Consider the following 26,085-nt stretch of genomic DNA (forward strand, 5'->3'; position numbering starts at 1 on the left):
ATTATTGAAAAGTAATACAAATACACTGCACCTCTTGGGCCCTTATCATAAACAGTATTCAATATTATATCATATTATACTTTTTTGATTTATATTTAGATTATTTTTATATTATTAAATTATAAACAATTTTAAATTTTATTATTTTAAAGTCAATTATGACGAAAGAAACTCTTTTTTTAATAGACTTATTTTTTTGGTTTATTTAATGACCAAATTTTATTTATATGTATATTTTTGAATGGGTTAAGTGACTAAAGATAACTATAGACTATAGTCGAAATATTGTTTAATGATAGCGTATTTTTAAAAACTGTTTTAAAAAGTTGTGTATTATTTAAAATTGACCCATTAATCCATTGAAAGATATAGAAATTAACTTTTAATAGGCAAGTTTTTGAAAAAGTAGAAGTTCAACCCTAAGTACTGGCAGTCTTAAAAATTATTTACAAATAATTATAAATAATAAATATTTACAAGCAGTGATTGCCCCACATACCCAAAAATTAAATTAATATATTTTTTATATATATTTTTAATCCGGGTATAGGTTCGGATATAGGTATATTTCGACTTTCCTTGAGACTTCTCATCAGAATCATTATCTAACATAAATTAATATTAAACTTTAACTTTGTTTATCGTCCTGTATTTCTTTTATAATGATTTTTTTGTTTATTTTTTAGTTGGCTATAGGTCATTTCTATTATGGAATATGAACAATCGAAGGAGCAACTTGACAATTAGATTAATGGAATGTGATATTATTAATTTTTATTTTTATTAGAATATGATCCTGATAAATATAGAAATATAGAATTATTTACAAAACATTAATAAAGGATTTTTTAATTTTTATTGGAAAGAAAAAAAAGTGACCTATAGCCAGCTAAAAAATTAACAAATAAAGTAATATTGCTTAAACTATATCTACGTCATCCTATGTCATCCTCTTTATTCTATCGTCTATATTCAAATATAGAATATAATAAAAAATATTAAACGTTGAATTATTTAACAAAAAAGGGAGCTATAGCCGTATTAAAAAATATATAAAAACTATTATAAAAAACATTTCGATAAATATATTCAAAAAAATTTTATAGTATAAATTAATTTCGTCAAAAATTATTATCAAGATAATGATAAAAATTACAGTAATTAAAAATTTAATTTGATTATTTAAAATGAAATGGCTAAACCATTCTATATCCAATTTTATACTATTCCAACTCTTAAAGCATTACCCAAATATTTTATGGCTCGTCTGTCTGTCCGGTTACATTTTTGTTCTTGGTACGCAGCAGTTGATCTACTAAACCTATAAATATCTATTAATAATTTTGGGTAGTATTTCGAGTAGTACCTTTTATGTGTATACAAAATTTTAATAATTAGATAATTCAATACTTTTAATAAGATTGTTATGAGTCAACTTTATTAAGCCTTAAACATCAAAGTTCGCATTTCAAACAAACATTTCTACTTGCACTTATTTTAATTATAGTTTTTTTTTTTTTGAAGGGTGCAATCCAGAGAATAGAGACTTATTGTAGAAAGAAGCTTAGTGCAACAACCCTTAAAAATAGAAAAAAAAAATGCAGAACGCAGCAATTGTTCAACTTTCATGAAAACCAGCATCAAAATTAATATTTATGTATACAATATATGGCATTAAAGAGACACTACAAGATGTGTAGATACATAATTATTATGCAGTACATCAGTCTGTATTGTAGTTGAGATAAGTAAGTGAATTGTATATATGGCAACGAGAATAATACTTTAGGCAAGTGCCCAAATTTTCATTTTCAATAGAATATATCTGTACAAATTTTTTTTTTTTACTGCGGCATAGAATAAAAATGCATTTGTACTCATAATAGAGAAATATTTCATTTAACAAAACAAAAAAAAACAAAAAAAAACAAAAAAAAACAAAAAAAATCATTCAAGTCCGCAACTTCAACGCAACTTAGATGAGGTGAATAGGAAAGTATTCAATAATGCAAAAGTTGTTATTTTCGTAAGACTTCACAGATGATGCTCCCAGCAAGGAAATAGAAATAATACAAAAAACAAACTTTCTTGACATGATTTCAAGTAGAGACGAAACCACCCCAAACTGAACTGCAACGTGTGCAGCAGGACTCAGTAGAGCAGGACTCAGTAGAGCAAAGCAGAACAAATCGGTAACTACTACAACCGCAGTGAACGTTTTTTATTCTATTTACTTTCTACAACCTCAGTGCTGCTTTCTTGATATTTTCGTATGCTATAGTCCCTCTGCCTCTGTCCCTGCCCCTGTCCCTGTCCCTGGTACAAACGCATAAGTACGTTACGTTGCCGCCTGCTTCACAGTTCATAGCAAAATTGCTGTGAAATGGTAAAATGGTAAAATGGTAAAATGACAACGCAATGTTCGGTGTGGTAAAGCGCAAAACGCAAAACGCAAAACGCAGGGCACGAAACACGGAAATACAGCACCCAAAAGGGCCTTAGAATGCGCATGGGGCATGGGGCATAGGAAGCAAGACAAGGCAACTAATTTTCAGGCAGGGATGTAGTGCAACGCAACGCAACGCAATCCCACCTCGTTTTATATGTGCGCGCGTATTGTTGCCTTTGGGTTGTATTGGGTGCATGGACGACATGGGCGACATGGGCGACATGGTCGACATGGGCGGCATGGGCGGCATGGGGTGTGTGTGCATGATATTTATTTTAGAAACTGCGGCAAGCAGAATTAGAGCAAGTTTTGTTATGCTATGTTGCTTCTATATAGCCTGTATAGCTGCTATTGCCACTGTAGCTGTTGTTGCTGTTGTTGCTGTTGTTACTGTTGTTGCTGTTGGTGTTGCTGTTGCTGTTGTTGCTGTTGTTGCTGCTGCCGCAACGTTTTCAAAGTATTTAAGTTTTGGTTTGCAGTTGGTAAATTGTATGAAAATCATGCAGCGCTACTACTGATGGTTAAAGATGTGCTACGTGAATGTTTCTTGTTGTTAGTTGACAATATAAAATTTCGTGCCTTCCTTGTTGTTGTTGTCTCTTGTGTTGTTGCACGCTTTAGAAAATTTTTACATTAAAAGTTTCAATTTGGCAGCTGGGGGAAGCTTTGGATTTTCGGTTCGTTGGGTTTTTGTTTCACTACCAAAAAGTAAAGTATCTGTATGTATACACAATGCTGTTGAAGATTGCATATTGAATATGGGGGATGGTGGTATGAATAGTAGGTAGTAGGGGTTGTGATTCTGATGCTGATGCTGATGTTGGTGGTGGTAGTGGTAATGGTTATGGTAGTGGTAGTGGTAGTGGTAGTGGTAGTGAAAATTAAATTCGTCAGTGAATCTGTAGTGGAAGTTAAACTAAAAGTGAAAGTATTACGTTTTTGAAGAAAGTTTATGTAATCGTTTCAGGGATCCTTTAAAATAGAAAATGTATATATTTAAAACTTTTTTGTTTATTTTCGTATTGTTGTTGTTGTTGTTGTTGTTGTTGTTGTTGTTCTATACATACTGTTGTTTTATTTTTGAAGTAGTTGTAGTTGTATTATATAGAGCACTGTAACTATATACACTACTTTACATAAAAGAATTTATGTTACTGTTGTAAAATGAATTAATATTTATCAGTTAATGGATGTACGGTAATTTAAAAATTTAAAAGAAAACTATAAATATTTTAAATTTGAAATTATTTATTTGAGATTTTTATTAGCTCTTATCAAAAACACTTAATAAAGAGAATCTGAACACTAGATGATTTAATTTATTGCTATAAACTATATATATAATTTAAATTTATATTATTTATTAGAGTTTTTTATTAGCTTTTAGGAAAAATGTTTAATAATAAGAATCTAAACACTAGATGATTTAAATTTGTTTTTATTGCAAAACAAAATTAATATATTTATTTATATATTTATAAATTCATAGATTTATATATATTATTACTATATACGTAATGCAGTAGAATTATTAATAAAGAGAATCTAAATACTGGATGATTTAAATATTTTTTATTGCAAAAAAAAAAATTTCATTTCAGATATTAGATGCATTAATTTAGACTTATATATTTATATTTATAAATTAATATATACATTTTTAAATTTATATATTTATTTATAAATTTATATATTTATTTAAAAATTTATATATTTATTTACAAATTTATATATTTATTTATAAATTTATATATTTATTTAGACCACTGATGATGAGTATTTAGCAATACTCGAAACAGCTGTATGGTTAGCCAAAAATTCAATTAATTAAAATAATATAAAAAATTAATTTTTGTTGTTGTATTTCACTACTGTTCGAAAAAACCTCTTTATATTTATTTATAAATTTATATATTTATAGATTTATATATATTATTACTATAAACATAATGCAGTGAAAATTATTCTAAATAGCATGTCTCCATAACGGACAACGCTTTTGGGTTTATGTTTTCTAAAACTAAAATCTGTTTTTATCATTATTTTCACAAATTTACCTTTAATTTTGGGCCTACAAGTTTTTTCCTCCTAAAAAAAGAAAAAAAAACTGACTGATGAGTGCCCGCTCAGAAGAGCTTTTACTGTAATTCTGTTTGACCTAATAAAATAGAATTTATATATTATATATTGACTATATTGCAATCCTTTTCAAATTATTTAAAAAATAAGTATGTAATAAGGATATATAGTCACACTACCATAACTCAAAATACCAGTTTGCAAAGAAAACATCCGACTTATGAAGACATCGACTTCTTCCTTGTTTCGTTTCAGAAGAGTAGTAGAAGAGTGTTCTACCAAAAATCAATGCGAAAACTCAAACAAATTTAATAACTCATAGAAAAAATGTATAATTTGTATGGAATATATTATCATATTCTCTAGATTTAATATCTTTGGATTATGTGCCTTAGGCAAATCCTCCACTTTGAATGAGGACGTGAAAAAGGATTTGGATTAGTGTTTGACAGCATAGGTGAGAAGTATGATAAGCGTGGAATTATTTTACTGCCAAAATAACAGCAAAATGAGTTGGAATAAAATGGAGAATATATAATTCAACAAGATAATGATGATATGACACACTATAAGGAACATGTTATATAGACAGTCATGCTCACATCAAATGTGAAATTTGTATATTTATAAAAATTATAAAAATTATATGAAAATATTAAATTTTTATTATTATAAAAATTATAAAAATAACAATTATTAATAATATAAAATATTTATTTTATAATTTTTATTATTAATATTTTTTTTTTTCGAGAACTGTGAGAGAGTAATTTCGATTAAAAGTTGGTCAGTATTGTTCAATAAATATATATCAGAAATTGCGCATTTTTGGAGCAAATATATATATTTTGTGTGGATATGTATATATAATAATAAAAATATATTCACCTTTTGATCCAAGAGAGCGTAAAATATTCGTGGTCATACGTCATATGACAGACGTATGTTTATCATTACCCCAAGAAAACTATTTTTCGGTTAAAATAAATATTTGTTTTTGTGCATAATATATTTATTAACATATTTCCAGCCATTTAAAACAACAACTAGTGAAATCTATATTTTAATAAAAATGTATTATTGATCCTGTTCATACTCACAGTATGTACATTTTAACAAATGTGAGAGCACAGCAGGACATCAACAGTTGGAAATAGAATTTGCAACGTCTAAAAGAAGAGAAGTAGAAAACTGCGCTGCACACCAAAGGGTTTAAGAAATACTAGAAAGGTTTTGATATACTTTTTTATTTTTTATTTGTTGGTCGCATGTCACTTTACGTTGCCGTTCCATTGTGTGTTGTAATGCCAGTAGTAGACAAAGACATTCTAATACTCAAAAGTGAGCACAGAAATGGGTTTGGGCTTGAGTTTGGAAAATTGAAATAAAAACAAAATTATGAGCCAAAAAATGCATTAAACCATGAGAAAATTTAATGTCAAAATTTCAAACAATGGAATCGCAGCAGAAGAAAAGGTTAAATAAGAAAAACTAAATAACTGCGAGTATAAAAAAAAACTTGTTGCCGTAACAATTTAATCCAAAATTACGAATTTACAGTTGACTTAAGGTAAGACAGTCAGTAAAATGACACAAAATATTACAACAAAAGCATGATGTCACGCATAATAAGGGTAATTACACATATACGAATATGCGCAGATAGTTTTGCAGCGCACGGAGTAACTGGTTCCGTAGTATCATGTAAAACGGATGCAAGATACATATATGCGTCGTATCACTAACGTGGATACCAACATTTATCTACAAGATACAAGTATCTAACGCTTAAGTGAAATGTTATTGTATCGTTTTTAGTGGCATTTTTTTTTTCTTTTTTTTTTTGGTAAGACGATAATCAGCTCACTACACGTAGCAATTAGAGTGTAGAATAGAAGAAGAAGAAGACAGTCGAGAGTCATGAAACTTGTGAAATTGTGGTATCAAAACAAAAACTAGAAGAAAAGTTAATAAATTATATCAAAGTGCATGTTAAAATGCATATTGTGAGGTTTCACTTCGCTGCACATGGGAAATAATTTGTATTTTTTTTTTCATTGTTTTGAAATTGTAGATAGTTTACAAAGAAATTCAAAATGTAGGCTACAAAAAATGCACGAATTACAAAATCTTAAATCTTCACTAAATTAATTTTTTTTTTTTTATTTTTCATACATTTTTACATTCCGGACGGAACTTGTATATTAAATTAGTGAACTTTGACGAAAAAAAAAAAACCTTCAAAATATGAAATTATTTTTTAGACACTTGTGCACGAAAAGAATAATAAAAAATAAAAATTTTTTTGGTAAAGTGAACAACCTCTAAATGCATTTTTAATATATGTTAATAATTTACCAAGTACAAATGACACAAATTTTTTATTGCTTTTTATTTTTGGTAAAAATTAAAAAAACCAAGAAAAAATAACTGAAATGTTGCATTATTTCTTGAAAATTCTTCTCTGAAATAAACATGAAACTGTCACGACGACAAACGATTTTCTGTAATAATAAACAAAATTTATTATAAGAATGAAACCATCCATCATAAAGAATGATTAGAGTGATTCCTCATAATTATTAATCATCTTTGAGAAAAACGCTTATACAGATACTAACAACCACATATCGAGCTGAACATTTTTTCAAATATTCAGATATCGTTATAAAATGTTGCAATAAAAAAAAGCTATAGATGCGAGGAAATTTGTTTAATTGTTGACACTTTACAGTATAACCATATTACTCAATTGCCCAGCTCATGACTTGATGAAAGCCATAAATGCAATAAAAAATTTCAATACTATAGACTTCAAGTGCATATACAGTAATCCCCCCTAAAACGCGGTACCCTTATAATGTGTTTTCATATTACACGATTTCAATCCCCCGTATAATACGGGCATTCCCCCATATAACGCGGGTATTTGTACGGTTTATAACTACCTTCGCGTACCTTTGCACGTATGTATACGGGATATAGGAGAATATCCCTGTAACGCATTTTACTATAACGCGGAACCAATCTACTGCGTTATAGGCTGGATTACTGTATGTATTTTGTTGTAGATACTTTACAGTGTTACCATATCACTCAATCACCGAATTCGGCTCATTATTCGAGATCGTGAGCACATCTACTTGGAATATCACAATTTGAAGATATCTTGTATATCAGATAAAAAGATGTGACAAAAATAAATATGGTTAAGCAATGTCACATGATAAAAAAAAAAATACTTATAATAATAATTTTGTTTTTAAACGGGCTATACGTGTACCTGTTTTAAAGTACCCTGAAGATGACTATAAAATATAGTCGAAATATTGATTCAAATAAAAATTTATAAGAAAAAAGTTTTTTGTTGTTGTTTATAATTTCATATAAATTACATATATTGATATTCATTAACAGATACTTACATTACAGTTTCATTTAATAACTTCCAAATTCAGTTAGTGCTTAAAATCCAGAAAATTGAATTCCAAATTCTGCCTGAAAAAGAAATAAAACAGAAAATATAGTTAATTTCCAATTTCTTTTTTTTAAACTTGAATGAAGATTTTATGAAACTTTAATTAAAAGAAAGCAGGGAGGTAGTTTGCAAATTGATAACTCCATTGGTTGGTTAATTGCAGTGATAGACTATCAGATAACTTCCATGCACCTCAATCAGAGATCTTTCTTCCTTTTGCTACCACTTTTCTCGCAAGAACCCCTAAGATAGAAGAATATAAACTAAATCCATTCCGTTAAATTTAGATAATTTAATAGGTCTTTCGACTTTACCGATTAACATTTGATGAAAATAAACTGTCAAAGAAGTACCTTCCTAAAAACCTATTTCCTATGATGGGTATTCAAAGAGAAAATGTTTTATAGTTTCTATTTTCCTGTAGATTTCCACAACTTCTACAGTGAGTATTATGAGGAATGTACAGTTTTTCTGCGTGGGTTCCTATACACCAATGACCAATGACAACTGCAATAAGCCTTGCAATAAGCTCATACAATCTATTTTGATCATTGATATTACTTTTATTAAATAATGGATAAATCTATTATTTGAAAAAACTTCATTAGCTTAGATTTTGTGAACCATTGAATAAAAATAATGAATAATAACTTAATATCGGTGATAGTTCATTATAGATTGTTAAAGCTGATGGCCACTCTCCATTTGTGTTCTTAAACCGCGGTTTAGAAAAGCTTTGAATATTAAAGCCGATATTCAATCTCCATTTGTGTTCTTGGACCGCAGTGACAAAAACTGCCAATTAAACCGTAGGTAAAACAAACGTTTTAATTTCATACTTATCTCGCGCCAAAAATTAACTTTGACTGAATGGCAGGGTTTAATATCCAAAAACGCTCGATTTCATCGGAGCAAGTCTTTCATCGGTCAAACGGCTTTGACCGAAGAATAAGTTAATATATCGCTCAATACCACTCAAAACCTTGTTGAGTCTATGCAGTGGCGTTTGAAGGCTTATCTCAAAGCGTAAGGCGGTCCAATAAAGTATTAAATTTTTGGAGTCTATAATTAGAAGTAGTATTATTTGTAAATCTCGTATCAATGTATACTAACTTTTGATTGCATGTTTCAAGCCCATTTTTCCAAACAACACCAATTAAAGTTGCGTTTGGTGATTAACATACTATTCAGAACAACATAAGCAGAGAGGTGCTTTATACTAACACTACATATATACTTCCATCTTTTTTATGGAAGTAAACAATCTCTAATAAAAACTTCAAACTCGATATCAAGCTTGAGGTACACTTGAGATAGAGTTCGATTTTGGGATTAATAAATTGAATTAAATTGTTAAATTCTTTATAAATTCTTTATACAAAATTGTTAAATTGTTAAATGGGTAAATTCTAAATATATATATATATACCTATTATTAGCTAAAAACTCATAACTCAACTGTGATATGTGATTGTAAGTACAACTCTTATTTTATTCCGTATATTATAAAGACTAATATTAGAAGTAAACAATTTTAATTTGAAATTTAGGACATATCATTTTTATTTCATTTTTATTTGAAATTTGTTGTTTTCATTGCCTGGTTGACAATTTTGACAGAACAAATTTAAAATTACAATTTTGACTGTCAAATACACACCAATGGACAAGCTCTACGCCCCACCCTCTTCGTATAGAAATCCTCAATTGTAATATAAAATGAGAAAAATAGCAAGAGTAAAAAAAAAATTTTATAAAAACAATTTTGCAGGATATCGAATAGCAAACCCACATATAACAAGACACATATATTGGACTTAAGTTTACCGAATTGATGTGCCTTCAGTCAATTGTTTTTGTTGGTTTTGGTATGTTGCAGGGTCTGTGCCTGTGCTGTGCCTGTGCCTGTGCTTTTGCTGCTCGTGAAAATCGCAACATTACAACATGTCTGTTACCTTTTTGACATTTGATTGAGATTTGTTATCGGCAAATTCATCAATGATACATGCGTCAAAGCCAACCAAAAGCCATGCAAGAAACGAGAGTTGCAGACCCAAGTACAACGCAAGTAAAGTTCGTATCCTGAATTTTTATTCATATTTTTGTTCTTTGTTTTTGTTTTTGTTTTTTGCGCAATGAAAAACGCATACTGACCACCGTACCGTTCCCTACGATTTTTTCGATCGAAGCACAATGGTTCGCGTAGTGCAGGTTTTGGTTTTTGACAATTTAGGCCTTACTTGATAGCAACTTTTCATTTTTGCTGCTCTGTTGGTTGACTGTTGACTCATGCAAGCAAGGATGACGATGTGCCGATATGAGTGTGCCGCGACAGAAATACAGTAATGGACGCGTCGAGCAGCTGTTGTACGTAGTAGAATACGCCACCCGTTAACAGATATGGTTAAAATAGCTACCACTGCAGCCAACTACAAAAAAAGGTGAAGGTATGAAAAATGTTGATTTATTTTTTCTTTTTTTTGTTCTCAAATATTTTTTGTAAAGAATTTTATTTTTTATTTTTTGTTTTGCAATATTTTTGAATCTATTTTTTAATTTTGCTGACTCGACTTATAAAAGTAATTGGTAGAGGTATGACGGCACACAGGCCTGACATATATGCGACGCTCTGATAAGCGAACGTGCTCAGCACAACACAGGACCAACCAACCAACTAACCAACTCCGCCAACTTCACCGACCCACATGCATCACCATCACATCACATCACACACGTCTAATGTTTACATTTATATTCTGAATAGGTTACATATTCGCAAGTCAGTTTCAGATTCGGAGTCAGCCCGGCGTTCAAATTCAAATTCGCACCGAATTTATTTTTATTTGACGTATTGTAACATTTCATTTCATTTCAATTTCGTTTGTTTGCTTTTTCCATTCTAATACTTCTGCTTTTTTATCCTGATTTTTGTTTTTAAGAACAATTTTTTTTTTCCACATAATTTTTTTTCCATCCATTTTTTTTTTTGTTTTGGAAAAGCGTTGAGGCAATGAACAGTTGCTTTACTCATTTCGACGTTATGTGTGATTTAGCCTCGTAGTCCTGATGTACATTTACTGCGTCCTGGGAGTACAGGTATTTGGAATTTTTCCTTTTGACGTTTACGAGGATAATTGGAAGTAAGACATGTATGAATGACATTTTTTATCTTTGATATGTAGTTTGAATGAGGATTTAAATTTAATTAACATTACATTTTGCTTTCGTTTTGTAAAAGCCTAAAAAGTAAACTTTCACGAATTCCCGAATTCCTCAAGAATTAAAAATCGCACTAACCGTAAATGAAAAAACAATTCCATTTAAAAATTAGTTATAATTATCACTTTTTCGATAAAAGAATAGTTAGAAAGGTTCGAATGGAAATGAAAAGGCAACAACAATAATTTTAGTTAATTGAAAGTTGACTGATCATATAACACTGTTGCGAGTATTGCCAAATACTCATCATCAGTGGTGTTAGAAAATATTCGAATTTCTTTTTAATTACTTCATAGTCCGAATAGCAATAAAAAGACAACAACAAAAATTTTAGTTAATTTATTGAAGTTTGACTAACCATACAACGCTATTACGAGTATTACCAAATACTCATCATCAGTGGTCTTAGAAAATATTCGAATTTCTTTTTAATTAGTTTATAGTCCGTATATAATTTCTTTGGACTGCAAGTGTCAGACTCAAAACTCGTGTCTGTCAAATTAGAAGCGATGATGAATCGTGTCTTTCCACAAGTAGCCAGGGCTTTTTTTTTGTCACTTTTTTATTTTATTAAGATATCGAAATAGAAGATATATTATTTTAACAAGATAATGTCACAAGCCATAAGACATGTCCTGTTTTAGCTTAGTTGCATGACACTAAGCTCTGTGTGACGTTTTAGTCTTGTGAACAGGTTTCAAATATCATTCAGCGATTTATCACTACAGGTATTTTTTTTTAGAAGTTTATGAAAAATATATTGCTTATGCGAACAATTCCCAAATTTTCGTCACTTTGAAAATCGAACATTCGGAAGTTATGACCTCTAATTAGCTATGAAAATAAGAAGTACTACAAGATATCTCATGAAAAACATTTGAATGATATTGCATTTCATATCTAATGTCAAACAAACCAAACAGAATACATAGTGAAATTGCAATTTCATCGCAATCTCAATTACAAAAGTTACTTTATTTTACTTTACTTACTTGGATATGTTTTTGATCCACTATGAGTAGGATAGCATCTATATAAACACTTTTTTGTATGCTACTTCCTATGGTACTTATTAAGTAATCTATAACTTTTTATAACTTCTTTATCAATCTCAATCTACCGTTCATTTACAGTTATTACCTCACTTAGTCTTTCTGATCGCTCAGTCTGATCTTTGATTACAGTTTTGATCCATTTAATATGATGGTCCAAAAAACTTATATTGCTTTAAAAGTTCATTATTTCTTTCAACTTCGTTTTTTTTTGAAAAAATTGCTGATAATTAATAAATCAATTCAACAATTCAAGAATCGATTCACAAAAATAACTATCAAAACGCGAAAAATCGGAAAAACTATTTAGGCTCAAGTTTTTTAATAATGCCAGAGTAATATAAAAAAATCTCACAAAAATATTTTAAAACTTAATTAGTGTAATATTCACCGACTTGAAATCTAACTTATTACCATATTATAATATAAAATATATAAAAATGTTTTAAAAGTATATTTAGTGGAATTATCACGGGCCTGGAATACTGTATACTATAACATGTACACACAGCCAAAAAGTACAGCAATATATGACGTAATCAAGGATGAGACATGGGACGTTGTATGTCTCTAGTTCCCTCCCAAATTTGTGTTTAAAGTAATATTTTATATCAAAAAGGAAGCCTACTCCGAAATGTGATACATTAATACTGAACGTATATGAAGTGTACATAACCTTATCTAGCATTTGAAACTACATTCCCGGCCTATTGGATACGCACCACTACTCTGAAATGTATAACATAGATGTTAAAAATAAGAAAAGCACACATAGTCGTGTTCAGTTATTGAATTTAGCTTCTTAGCATATGACCCACTTCGTAGTGTGAAACATTTATGGTATAGGTATGGAAAATGTACATAGTCCAGTAATTTAAACCAGATTCCCGGTTTGGTGTACTTATTTTTGACTCAAAAATTCAAAAATACAGATTGTTCGTTTATAAAGAATAATCTATGCTCTTGTATATATTTCTTAAAACCCTATAAATATCGCCAGTACAATATTGAATGAAAGTTATATATTCAAGTCTTTAAGATATTTCTGCTAATGAATCTGGAATGCGTTACAGCTGCTTTATATAAGATATTAAATTTACTATATATAAATAAATACTATATAGAAAGTATACATATATAAGAAATAGTTAAAATTTGGCACTTTAAAGAAAATATTGTAATTAAATTATTCTTTCTGTACACCCTTCTATAGCGGAATGTAATCAATCCATGTGCATCGTATAAACAATAAATTTTTTTAAATTGTTCACAAAACTGAACTGTCAAACAAAAAAGGATGCGGAATCTAAATTAATAGAATGAAAAAATATTTATACATCAAGTCAAAACATTGAAATGAATGTTTGAATTGATCTTTAAGCTCAGGTCTAGCAGTAAGAGCACAATAGAATAAACCCACGTTCGACAAACCCTTTTTACCTCATCAATACAACATCAATACATCTCAGCACATTGTCATAAAATTAAATAGAAACTGGTCCTCCGTATGCACGGGCACAGGCACAGGCACCGGCACAGTCACAGGCACAGACTACGGACTATGGAACTGTAGCCGTCCATCTGTACGAAAACGTACTCGTACGCTTTAAAAGTGCGGAACTGTCAAAATCCGCCGAAGCGCACATCATTGGATTTGTGATTGAAGAGAAATTTACATACATTGACTTCGATTCTTGTTTTGTTAGTCATTATTATTTTTTGTTATTTGCAAAATGCATGTTGGAATGAACAGATATTATTGCATAGAGTTTGAATAGAGATATGTGTGTGAGTTTGTGTGTCTGAAATCCGGAAGCAGTTTAATTCTGATAGACAGTACCAATATGAATTTTTCTTTCGTTGCCACATACCTTACAACTCCACTCAGTCCGGACTTTAAAGCTTCGTTCTCTTTTTTTGCTTCGTTTCAACTGTGAGGGGTTTGTGCAGGAGACCTAGTTGTGCGTTTTGCAATCATAGCTAAAATTTATATTTACGGAATTGTAAGTTATGCACTTGAGTGATTTCCACAGAATAAATGAATGACGATTACATATAGCAAAACATAAATAACTGAAATATATAAAGAAAAAAAGAAGAAACAAAAACAAAAAAAGCGAAAAAAAAATTAAAAAATTAAATCGTTTAAAACCCATCGATTTGAGTATGAGATATTTTGTTCTTCCGATTCATATATTTGGCTTTTCCTTTAATAGTCCGAGTGGTTTTTGGTGAGTCCGATTAAGCAGTTAGTATTCCAAGCAATGGTATCAATAGCAACAACACTAACATAAACATCGTCGCAGTCGTCGTCGTCATCCTCATCCTCATCGTCATCAATATCAACGTTGATTTTGACGTATGATGACTAACCCAGGCCACTAACTTACTAAAGGCTTTATTCATATACCAACTGAAGAATGAGCAATCTCGTATCTGCTCGTTTCATTTCCATTCATAAGTATTTGTGAATTTATACGAAAGCGGTAAAGAATTGGGGTCCTGGTATGCAAACATAAAGAATTGATACCACGTCGTAATTGTGTAAAATGTTTCCAGTTTTACATTTCAATCTTAATTTAGTTTTGCAATAACGTTTACATTTTGCAGTAAGTGGTTGTGCTGGCATCATGGTCGGACCCCATGTTTTAGTAATGGGTTTAAGTATTGCCTTCGTGCTTCGATACGTAAAAAATAGATAAATTTTTTTTTTATTTCGTTTTTAGTTTTCTTTTTATATTGACAAGTTGATTTGTTAATGAAGTTTTTATTTGAATCAGGTTTGCTTGAATATGGGAAACGTACTTGCACTGCACTCTAAGGAAATACTTTAGACTTTTGCGCTTTTGTTTTGGTTTTCTTTAATGTTTTAGATTAGCCAATTGACTCATTTCGAAATATTTGGAACGATGGTTGTTTGGTATAGCATATGCCATATACGAGTACAATGCCAATCATAGCGTTTTTTTTCGAAGGCGCCACTTAAGAATAACAAATAAAAAAACAAACTTAAAGTGTCACTCAGCTATGTGTGTAGGAAATTGTCATTGAATTATTTCTTCAATAATAGTAATTTTATTAAAATAATAAATTGACAATAGGTCTTTTCTTTTGTAAGCATATCACAAAAGAACAGCTGCTTATTTTAAAAAAAAAACATATGAGACAACAACACTGCTGGCTTATTTAGCCCAACTATCGAAAGCAGTGCTTATTTTATTTGTTCTTTTGCGACATGCTTACAAAAAAAGGCCTAATATTAATTTAAATTATTTTTTATTAAACGTGTTAATTAATTCTCGTAACAAAGCTAACTGAAATAAAACTATTAAGTCTAAGAAATCAAGAGGACATCAACAAACTGTAAATGTTTTGTAACATAGCTCACCTCTTTACTATAACTAATTTTAAATTTAATTTAATTATTATAACATTTTAAGTTAATAAAATAAATTTTAATTATTTTTCATTTACCACCTCGGTCAACCCTTTCAACAACACTAAACAAAAGAAACCCTATTTTTTGTAAGGAAATGAAGAGTACATCCACGAAATGTAAATGTTCTATAATTTAGCTGAACTCTCTTTTCTAACTTGTTATAGGTTTAATAATTATTTTAAAATTTTAAGACAATAATACTAATTTCCCGTAATGAGAAAAAAAACACAGAAAAAATCCTATTACTTCTAAGGAACATTAGATCAGATATTTGAACTGCAAATGGTTCTATAACATGGCTAAATTATCTACACTAACAAATTTTAAGTGATTATTCAATCCCTATCTCTATCAATTTATTTGATTTTTTGGTCTTAAAGCCCAATGTAATCATAACACAAAGTTAGAATTTTGAATTCAAAGTTAGGATAATACCGTATCCTCACTCTTAAAAAAAAATCAAGTATTATCAAAATTTATACATCTTAAGAAAGATTTATAGCAAAAAAGTTAAGGTTCTAATTGATACCAACTCAAAATAGGTCATAGTACATTATTATTATTATTAAAAGTTTGGACGTGAAATCGCCCAACAGTCGGTACTGCGACCAGAAGAGTCCTATCGTACCAATTTCACTATTGATTACACAAAGCCCCTTAAAGCACTTTTAATGAACAACACCGCCTCAATAAAAGTGTTTTCACAACATCCGTTTTTGATGGAACTACTTATACAAAAAACCAACTGAGTTTATAGTATTACAATATTATCATTAAAAACTAGAAAGCGCTGTAATTTGAATAGATCTATTGTGCCTGAGTTTATAGTATTGTATATAATGACTTTTCTCAGGATAATTTGGTCTGTCAGAATTAAAAAAACATTAGGTTTGTCTGAATCTTGTCATGTCTGATCAAGAAATTTTTATATTTCGATTACCAGGCTTCCAGTATGTGCAGTGATAAATGTAAAAAATCAAGATCAATTAGTTATATATATATATTCCTTTTTGCAAGTCAGATTTCCACTTTATTTTTCATATCTGATTCACTGCGTTACAAACCACTACCCAAACTTAACATAGTCTTATCCACGACAGTATGTAGGGTATAAAAAAATAAAATACAATAATAGTAGTAACTTTAAAGGGCGTGCAATAATTCCCCGTGAGTTGCAATGCATGCGTATTTCGCATTTCAGAAGTGACGGTCGTCGATGTCTTTGGTGGGCGCATAAACAATTACCATTGTAGAAGGTGTCGCAGAATGACAAGGTCCTTTCTTTAATTTCGACAAAAACAGTTTTATATATTTACATTTCTTTTTATGAATATGTAAAGAGGACTGTGCCTTTTGTGTTTGTGTTTTGTCTCGATAAATTACTAAAGCAGCAGAAAAAATATTGTTAACTAAACATAGAGTATTGCATGGACACGCAAAATATTCTTTTTTTTTAAATTTTTTTCTATTAATTTTTTTCTATTAATGTTAACGTGCCTGCGTTATAGTAAACGTAAAGTTGAGTATGAGAAAACGCTTACAAAAATCATTTTCATTAATATGCATAAATACCTCGTAGAGTATCCATACGCATTCGTTCCATTTGCAGATAGCGAAAGGACACATTTGCATGCTTTACTAAGGAAATATAAAGGTGAAATATTTGATTTCCTAATATTAAAATAATAGTTATTTCTTCACCCTAAATTTTATATATACTACTTCAATATTTTAAATATATTGAAGCTTTGGAGTCTCTGGAGCCCCTAACCAAATGTGGTACTCCTCGAATATAAGTCCCCACATAAACATGAAATTACTCAACACCAACTTTAAAGCCTTGATCCTTATGGCAGTGAAACCTGAAATATAACCTACAACTGGGTCCAACTTCTGCAAGATTTTGTCAAGGGCAGTCTTTAGCACATCTTGTGAATATTAAGATATATTATATCTTAATATAATATATAATTCGAGCTACGATTCAGTTCTAAGTAACTTCCAATTACTGAAAAAATAATAACTAGGAAATAAAAATGACATAAATACGATTTTCGTAGATCGGCAGAAGACATTCTTCGGAAAAATTTTTAAAAATATACCCCTCAAAGTAACTGAAGAGCCTAACATCCTTGCAACATATAGAGAAGTCAAATAATAATCGAGCTGCGAATTTCTGAGAAGAGCCTAAGTGAAATTTAGAGATTTTATTCAAATAAATACTAGGGGAATTGAACGAGTTCGAATAATTTATAATAGTATTTTTTTCAATTCTGCTACATATGAAATATAGTATTTAAAGACATCAAATTCTTTTTCTGCAGATGAAATTCATTTTTTATGCACAATGTCTTTGGTTGCGGTATTAAAAAAACGTGGTTGAGTGTCAAATTAGAAAAGCTGGACTTTATTCAACATGATATCTCCATACAGTCAACTATCTCAAAATCATACATATAGATCCATAATTCAACATAAACTCACACTGCCACGCTTGTAATTCTTAAGTATTTATTTGTATCAATACTAGGTAGATATATGTGAGATATAACTAGACATACTAGTTCGCCTTATATAAGTAAGATCGGTTCACTTAGATTCAATAATTGAACCCATTCTGATTGTCGTAATAGACGAAAGTATATTATTTGCTTTTGTAAAACTATGTGGAATCGATTATATATGTATGATTACTAATACCCATAGTAAATCACATGACTATAGCATCAATATTTTTTGGCATTACTACTGATATTGAAGGACTTCTGATAACATTGCAACAAAGCAATATTTAATATACGCTAATAGATTACCTTAATGCAATAATATATTATATGACTATAGCCTCAATATTTAATGTGGAACTACTTCTAATTTTGGACAACCCTTACAAACTTTGTACCAAAACTGTATAATCATGCAGTATTTTTTATATAACTAATGAAACTTATATGTAAGATTTCTGCAATTTCATATATCATATGACTACAATATCAAAGTTTTATGGCGCAACTATTGATTTCGGTTGACTCTTATAAATTTTGTACCAAAGCGAACTTCACTTTATAATCACAGACTGCGAATATAGCAACAGTTTTATTTTTTTTTTTTTACAATCTGTAGTTAGTAATTCAAGCTCTGGTCACTAATAACAGCAATAGACTCATAAACCTCACATCATTCACTTTGCGAAGTTGGCGAAATCCTAAAATTTGTCGAGCAAATTGGACTTACTTTTCTCAGAAATTATTATCGGAGAAATATTCTGATTCTATGAAGAAAGCGCAATAGATCTCCAGGTCGCAGTGTTAAGTCATCCAACTTATTAGTAATTATAAAAGCAATTAGCATTGCATTTATTGACATTATAAAGGCAACATAATGATATACCTATATTATAAGCCTTACTATATAAGCTTACTATATAGTAGCCGTATTACAAATCTAATATTCATGCTTGAACCCTATCAGATTGTTGTTTGATGATTTATATAAAAACACCTTTTCGGAAAGGTAGTAGTTATTAGTTATAGAAGTAAAACTAATTAACAAATTTATTTTTAAAATTTAAATTTTATATATCACAAACTCACTCTCGTCGGACAATGTGCTAAAATCTGTTTTCTTACTGTTCTGGAGAATTATTTGATTTGATTTGAGATGTTAGAACTCTATTTCCGTGGTTAATTTTTTGAAAATCTTATGTTGATTTAGATTTACAGTTTAGATAGTTAGATGGTCAGATGGCTAGGTAGGACAGTTAGAACTGTTAGGCAGTACAAATGTCAACTCAAAGATTACTTAGCTGTGTTAAAGGGACAGACGTGTTATTGCCGAAACACATAAATAAAAACATTACACATTATGTACGATACGAGTAAAATGTGTTCATACGAATATCTGCATAGGCTGAGATGCAGGGCCAAAGCATATATGAGTGCTGCCTGCCTGTGATTGTTTGTTGTTAGGCAGTGTAGAGGGTAACACAGTGTGATGGCGAAAGCAGCAGCAGCGGGAGCAACAGCAGCGGGAGCAACAACAGCATTAGCAACAACAGCATTACTGTTGATTGACGTGCTTTTTATTGATGCTCTTGATTGGTTTTACCTGTACACGCATTCATGCACGTTTGCGTTTGTGTGTGAGTGCGTGTATGAGTTCGAGTGTTAATATTCATAGTATGAGAGGTGGAAGGATATGTGTATTGTGTGAGCACCAGCATACGAGTACTTTTTGAAAGTTTTATGCACATGAATACTTTGTCTGGATGTGTGGTGTACTTCTCCTCGTATGGCATCTGATGTGCGCAAATTGTTAAAAAACAATAAGGCAGGACATTTGAATTACTTTGTTAGTCGTAAGTTCAATATGTGCTTAAATTGTTAAAATGTTTACGTATGTATATATGCATAAATGTGTGTATATACATATATGTGTGTGTAGGTTGGTTATTTGTAGCATAGATTGCTCGGGTTTTTCAAAATGTTTTAGTAAATTTTTACCACAAATTTTTTTTTTCGTTGAAAGCGCCATAACAAGGAAAAATATGTAAAAAATTGTAGTTAAAAAATATATGATTTCATTAAAAAATTTATTGCGATGAAGAAGAAGAACAGAAAGTCCAAAAATTCATGTACATATATCCATACAATTAAAACTCAAACCAGGTAAAAAAAACGCCTAGACGAAAAATGGTGAAATAATAATAGGCATTTTGACAGGCGGATGTATTGAAAAATATAACTACTCTTTTTCTTTTTTTTTTTTATTCAAAACAGATCTGGACTAGAATAGGCTAAACTGAATGGTTATAATTCATACATAGACCTATTGATCTTTATAGGTGAACATATAATAGTTCAACATAGATTTATATAAGACATTATGTAAAATGTCAACACGTTTTTAAGTCTAAAGAGTAATTAAAAAAAAATACTTCGTAATATATAGATAGGTTTAAGTAATTTAGAAGATATTCCTTCAATTCACTAATTAATAACAGTAACAGTCAATGTAAAGGTTGTGGAAAAGGACACGAAGAAGTAACAATCTTAGAGAAATCTCTGAAACTTCCCTAAATCGTCCAACTAGTAGAAACCGGTTTTTGGTATAAACTAATCAGCAGAAACAGGTTTTTAAGGTGGTACTCATCGGTAAGTACTAATTACTTGTTAGACAGACAATTTCAAAGCAATCTCTGGAATTTCTCTGAATCATCTAACTAGTAGAAACAGGCTTTTATAGTAGTATTTATTTAATAGTGTATTAAACGAAAAATCTGTCATCGATTTGTACGAAAGATCTTTTAAATTATATAAACTTAACGTGACAATAACGTTTTAGGAGAAGAGCGCTGTTACGACAACCAATCCATCTCCATCTACCTGACACTGATTGATATGTAATAATAGCAAACCAATGTACACAAAGCCAAAAATCATCTAATTAAACTAAATATGCTTTCCGAAATCCTCCTCCTAATTCATTAGTATTTTAAACTTTGCTTATTTAAGTTAGCTTAGGTTGGATTGAAAAACCTAAGTTAATTAGAACTCACATAATATCCCGTTCTGATACCACGGATGAGCCGCTATCCGTACGCCAGACCTAAAAAACCACTCTAACAAGCAAGTAAAAGTATATAAACTAGAGTAACATACACCACTTCAACTAAAAGCTGAAGTCAGATTTGTAATGAAGAAGTTACCAAAATTTTGACATATGAAAAGAACTCCAAAGGAAACAAGTTGATAATTTAATATACTTGGCCACGTATTTATTTTTATTTAATTAATGTCAACTTTTTTGGGTAAGTGAGAAAGGGGTTCCCGTAGTGGTTTATCTGTACCAATATTGTTGATTACACATTACACTAGTATAATGTATATTCGGTAAGATAACTAGCTAATAAACAAGTTTTATGCAAAGCTGTTGTTGTTGCGGTTTTACACTGAAACGAGTTCCAAACGAAAAGACGTATTTAAATATATATAACCTTTCCTTTTAATAGTATGTGAACAATCTTTTTGGGTATATTGAAAAAGATTTGCTGTCATTTTGAAATTTGCACGATCACGTTGTTGTTGTTGTAATAAAGAATGCACACACAAATAATTTATAAATACAACAGCTGATTTTCAAACTCGTTTAGTGTATGTGAACACCACGTTGAGTTGAAACGAATTGAATAAGTTTTTAAGTATTTAATGTTTCGGTGTGGATACGGATAAATAATAACTATACGAATAAACTTACCAAAAATAGTGTTTGGTTAATTCAACTGTTATTTCTTGGACTACTGGTAACTATAATAATTCACGTTTTTGAAATATATTCTTTAAACTTTGTGTTACATTTAAACTAAGGGATCCCGATTCGTATTAACAAAAAAGTTAAATTGGAATTGCAGTTGAAGTAAAGACAAAATTTGAGTACGTATCGTATTTTTGTTGCATTTACAGACTTATTGACTTGTTTTTATTGGGTTTTTAATTATAAGCAAGTTGATATGGAATTTACAAGGAAGTAACAAGCAATGTACGGACCTGACACAACGGTTGCTGGTAGCGCTTGTGGCATTTGTTTTTTTCGCGTTCTGTATGTAACAAGCAGAAGGACCTTGCGTTTTAGTCATTGTAGTTGGGTGAGCGGGCAACAAATGTTTGCTGTTGCCAGGTTCAGAGCTATCATTTCATAGACGATCACAAGTTTTATCCAAATGTCCGCACGCGTTAATGCCTTAATCCTTGTTGACGGGTGTATTCGAAAGTCAAGAAGGTGCAAATATTAAGCGGGGCTATAATTTTAGAAATAGAATAAAATTCAAGGTATATAGTTGAGAATTAAATCGATGAAGTATTAACGACTTAATTGCATGTCTGTTGGGCATTTTGCAATTCGTTTTCATTCTGTTTTTAAATTTTTTTCTTTTCGAATTGCTATAATTTTTTATAATGCTTTTCCTTTTTTTTAATTTGTTTGTTGTTGTCTTTTAAGCATTTGGATTAAATATGCTTATATAGCAATGGGTGTTAAAAATATGTATTGATTAAAAGAAACTTCATTGAAATCCATCTACATTTCAAATTGTACAAAATGCATACTATAAAAAATGTAACTAAAATATACTCATAAAGTAAAAACAAAAACGAAAATAAAATAAAATACCTCGAAATGAAAATACAAAGAGAATGGTAAAATAGATAATGCGATAAGTGAAACACCCTTTAGTTTTTTTACCAAAAACTTTATCGTTTATCAGAAAGTATATAGCATATTTACATACATTATTGTTAGGCAGGTCTATGCAAAGGTCTAAGCCAAAGGAACGTTTGCAAATTATGGAAATCAGAAATGTAGACAAAGCCCTTTGTCGATTTTACAGTCAATTTATTCAACAAACTAAGTTTTATTCTAAAAATTATTATTGTAAAAAATTTTGCAGTTTGTTTACTCTTTTAACGGCTAAACTACAATCCAATGTGAGCACAGATTAAGCTATTGTTATTGTTCAGACCAATGTCGGAAATAACAAAATTCGTGGATCCATGGATTCATATTTTGGGTTAACTTTACTTTGATCTCCGATCTCCGATTAAAAAATTATATTTTGAGATTAAACCACATTAGCACATGTCAAAAGTACAAATTAACATAAACAGTTTATAGAACTTACATATAAATCGGTAGCACAAGATGAGTTCCAATAAATTGTTTAAGAACAATGTAAGCACCTGAAAAATAAAAAAAAATATAAATTTAAATTATTTGTAATGGAATAATAATAGAGTACTGTAAATTATTATTTATTTTTTTGTTTATTTTTTTACGGTATTATTTCAAATCACAAATATGACGGTTTTATTATGATGTCTAAACAATAATGTTTTTGACAAGTGGATCAGCACAGAAACCACTAAAAAAATAAAATTGTAAGGTTTTAAGAACGTGTCTGAAATGATTTCCTTTATACGCCGTTGATAATACATGGAGCATTACATATAGTGAACATTTATTGTATATTCAGTGAGATATCTTATTAAACAGTTTATATTATTTCTTAGGATATGGTGCTTCCAGCGAATGTTCACTAATTTTAATTCCTCATACTTAATTCATATATCATATTTGACATTGGATGTCATTTGGATGATTCATTTTTAACACAAAGTATTTTTTGATCAACTTTTCAATGACATCCTGTATTTCTCTCCGTGCCGTATATTTTTTCTAATTTCATGTGGCAAGAAATCACCTCCCGCACTAAATGTATTTAAAAATGATATATAAGAATGAATAGATAATGCAAAACGGAACCACAATGTTACCATGTTGTTGTTGTTATTGTAGTCTGCAAGAAGGTACAAAGCAGATAACATGAAAGAAACTACAAAGACGTATACTTGGGTAAGGATGTGGATAGGAACTGGTAGTATGAGACGAGAAGGGATTATATATATTATATAGGACCCCTTTTTTTTTTCTTTTGTAGGGCTGAGTCTTTCTGTTTTCAATTAAGCATCACGCTTCGTCTTATATCCATTGTTGGGGTGAACGATTATAGAACCAAATTTGGTCCTTAGCGGCATCAGTGAAGATGGTCTTGACAGTTTGCCATTCAATGTGTTCTTCGGTAGTTGTTGAGTTTAGTGACGATTTCAACTGATCGGTATACCCCATCATAATACTGGGTCTTTTCCTCGGCATTTTGGCTTTGTTGTCACTTATTGCACATATTTTTAGTCGGATGTCGGCGGCGATTAGGTGGTGATCGCAAAAAAGATCCGCTCCTCTGCGATTCCGTACATCCAGTAGCGATCCCCGCCATTTCTTAGAGATGGTGATATGGACAATTTGATTTTCAGTTCTATGGTCTGGTGATACCCATGTGATTTTGTGTATGCACTTGTGCGAGAAGGGATGACTTATAAGCAATAGTAAATTGGTAATGGGCGCGATTTTAACAAAACTCAACCAGGAACAAAGCAGAAAACTTAGCTACTCTAATGATTAGACTCAGATTTGCTATCACCTTTATGAATACACTTCCAATGAAACAATATTCTATATCTTTAATTATAATGCACTTTGCAATAAAGGAATTTTTTTTATTATAATTTTAGGCAATATAATTTTTCGCATTTAACATACATATAACTATTGACGTTCAGCTATTATATAAGTAGTTCTTATATATTGAAATATACATTTTGAAGAAAATATTTTTTACTGACGAAAATGTCCAGCAATATATAAGGTATACATGATGATTCGCCTTAAGATGCGTGCATTGTATACTCTTTTTTTAGTTTTTTCCTTTTTTTCAAATATCGCTCAAATAAAATTCAATGTGTTAAGCTTCCTTCCAACCACTGAACTCAAACCCAAAAAATTACCACCCAAACGTCACACAGAGTCCACAACTCGCAGCAACGCAGCTTGCAGCATACAACAACATCAAGCCACCCATTTAAGCTTAAATATGACTATGACTCTATATATAACAGCAATGCAGCAAACTTGTACGCATGTATATACATACATACATACATACACACGCATGAATGTGCTAATATACTTTCACAAATACACATATACACAAAAATAAGCAGAAGCATAAGTAAAGCAACAGAGCAGCAAGGCAAAGCGCAGCATAACAGCATAACAGCACATAATTGCAATAGAAGCTCCCAAGGGTTTATACGTATATTATTGTAACGGCTGTTGTTGTTATTGCTGTATGTATGTTGCTACATTTATCAGCTTAGTTTGTTTATGCACATAAGAGCCAACTTAATATCTATATATACATGTATATACATCTATCTGTACCTAAATAAACACAAACAACAACAAAAAAACGAGAGCTTTATGACACGCACAGTTGATTGCTACGATAGGCTGCTGTTGCTGCTTTTAATGGTTGTGTTATTGTTGTTTTGTTTCCGTTGCTGTCATTCCAAAAACTTACTTGCGAAAAAACGCACAGGAAAGAAAAAATTCAATACACACACACACGCACACACTCAAACTCATAAGCAAACGCAATATAAAATATAAATGACGTAAACAAAATTTTTAAGGCTCTCCTAAGGTTCACGAAACAGCAGAATAGTTGAAAAATTAATAAATATAACAAAAAACAAAAAAAAAAAACAGAAAAAAACGAAGTAACCTAACGCAGCAACAGCAACGCAATAAAAACTGCAAACATACACAACCAACTATACAACAAGAAAGCTAAAGTTTCGTGCATGCGTCGGACTTGGTCTTTGCTTTTGCTTTAGTACACTCATTAACAAAACAAAAAAAACAAAAAAACACAAAAAAGCCTATATAGCAGAATACATGCAAGCAGCAAAGCTTTCGT

The 26,085-nt window shown here is 30.3% G+C and overlaps 1 long non-coding RNA gene across 3 annotated transcripts in view; it reads right to left on the minus strand.

Moving 5' to 3' along the window:
- Positions 1-23,451, minus strand: part of LOC119689322 — a 29,145-nt gene extending 5,694 nt beyond the window's left edge. The window contains exons 1-2 of one of the 3 annotated variants that reach the window (XR_005253405.1): positions 23,392-23,451; positions 7,954-8,026 (exon numbers count right to left, since the gene is read on the minus strand). This is a non-coding gene — a long non-coding RNA (uncharacterized LOC119689322). Of the gene's footprint in view, positions 1-7,953; positions 8,027-9,435; positions 9,543-23,391 lie in introns of those variants that run through there. The other 2 variants (XR_005253404.1, XR_005253403.1) reach the window with 2 other exon arrangements.
- Between the last annotated feature and the right edge of the window lie 2,634 nt (positions 23,452-26,085).

This window comes from Teleopsis dalmanni, chromosome X, assembly GCF_002237135.1.
Source record: "Teleopsis dalmanni isolate 2A chromosome X, ASM223713v2, whole genome shotgun sequence".
Lineage (NCBI taxonomy): Eukaryota > Metazoa > Arthropoda > Insecta > Diptera > Diopsidae > Teleopsis > Teleopsis dalmanni.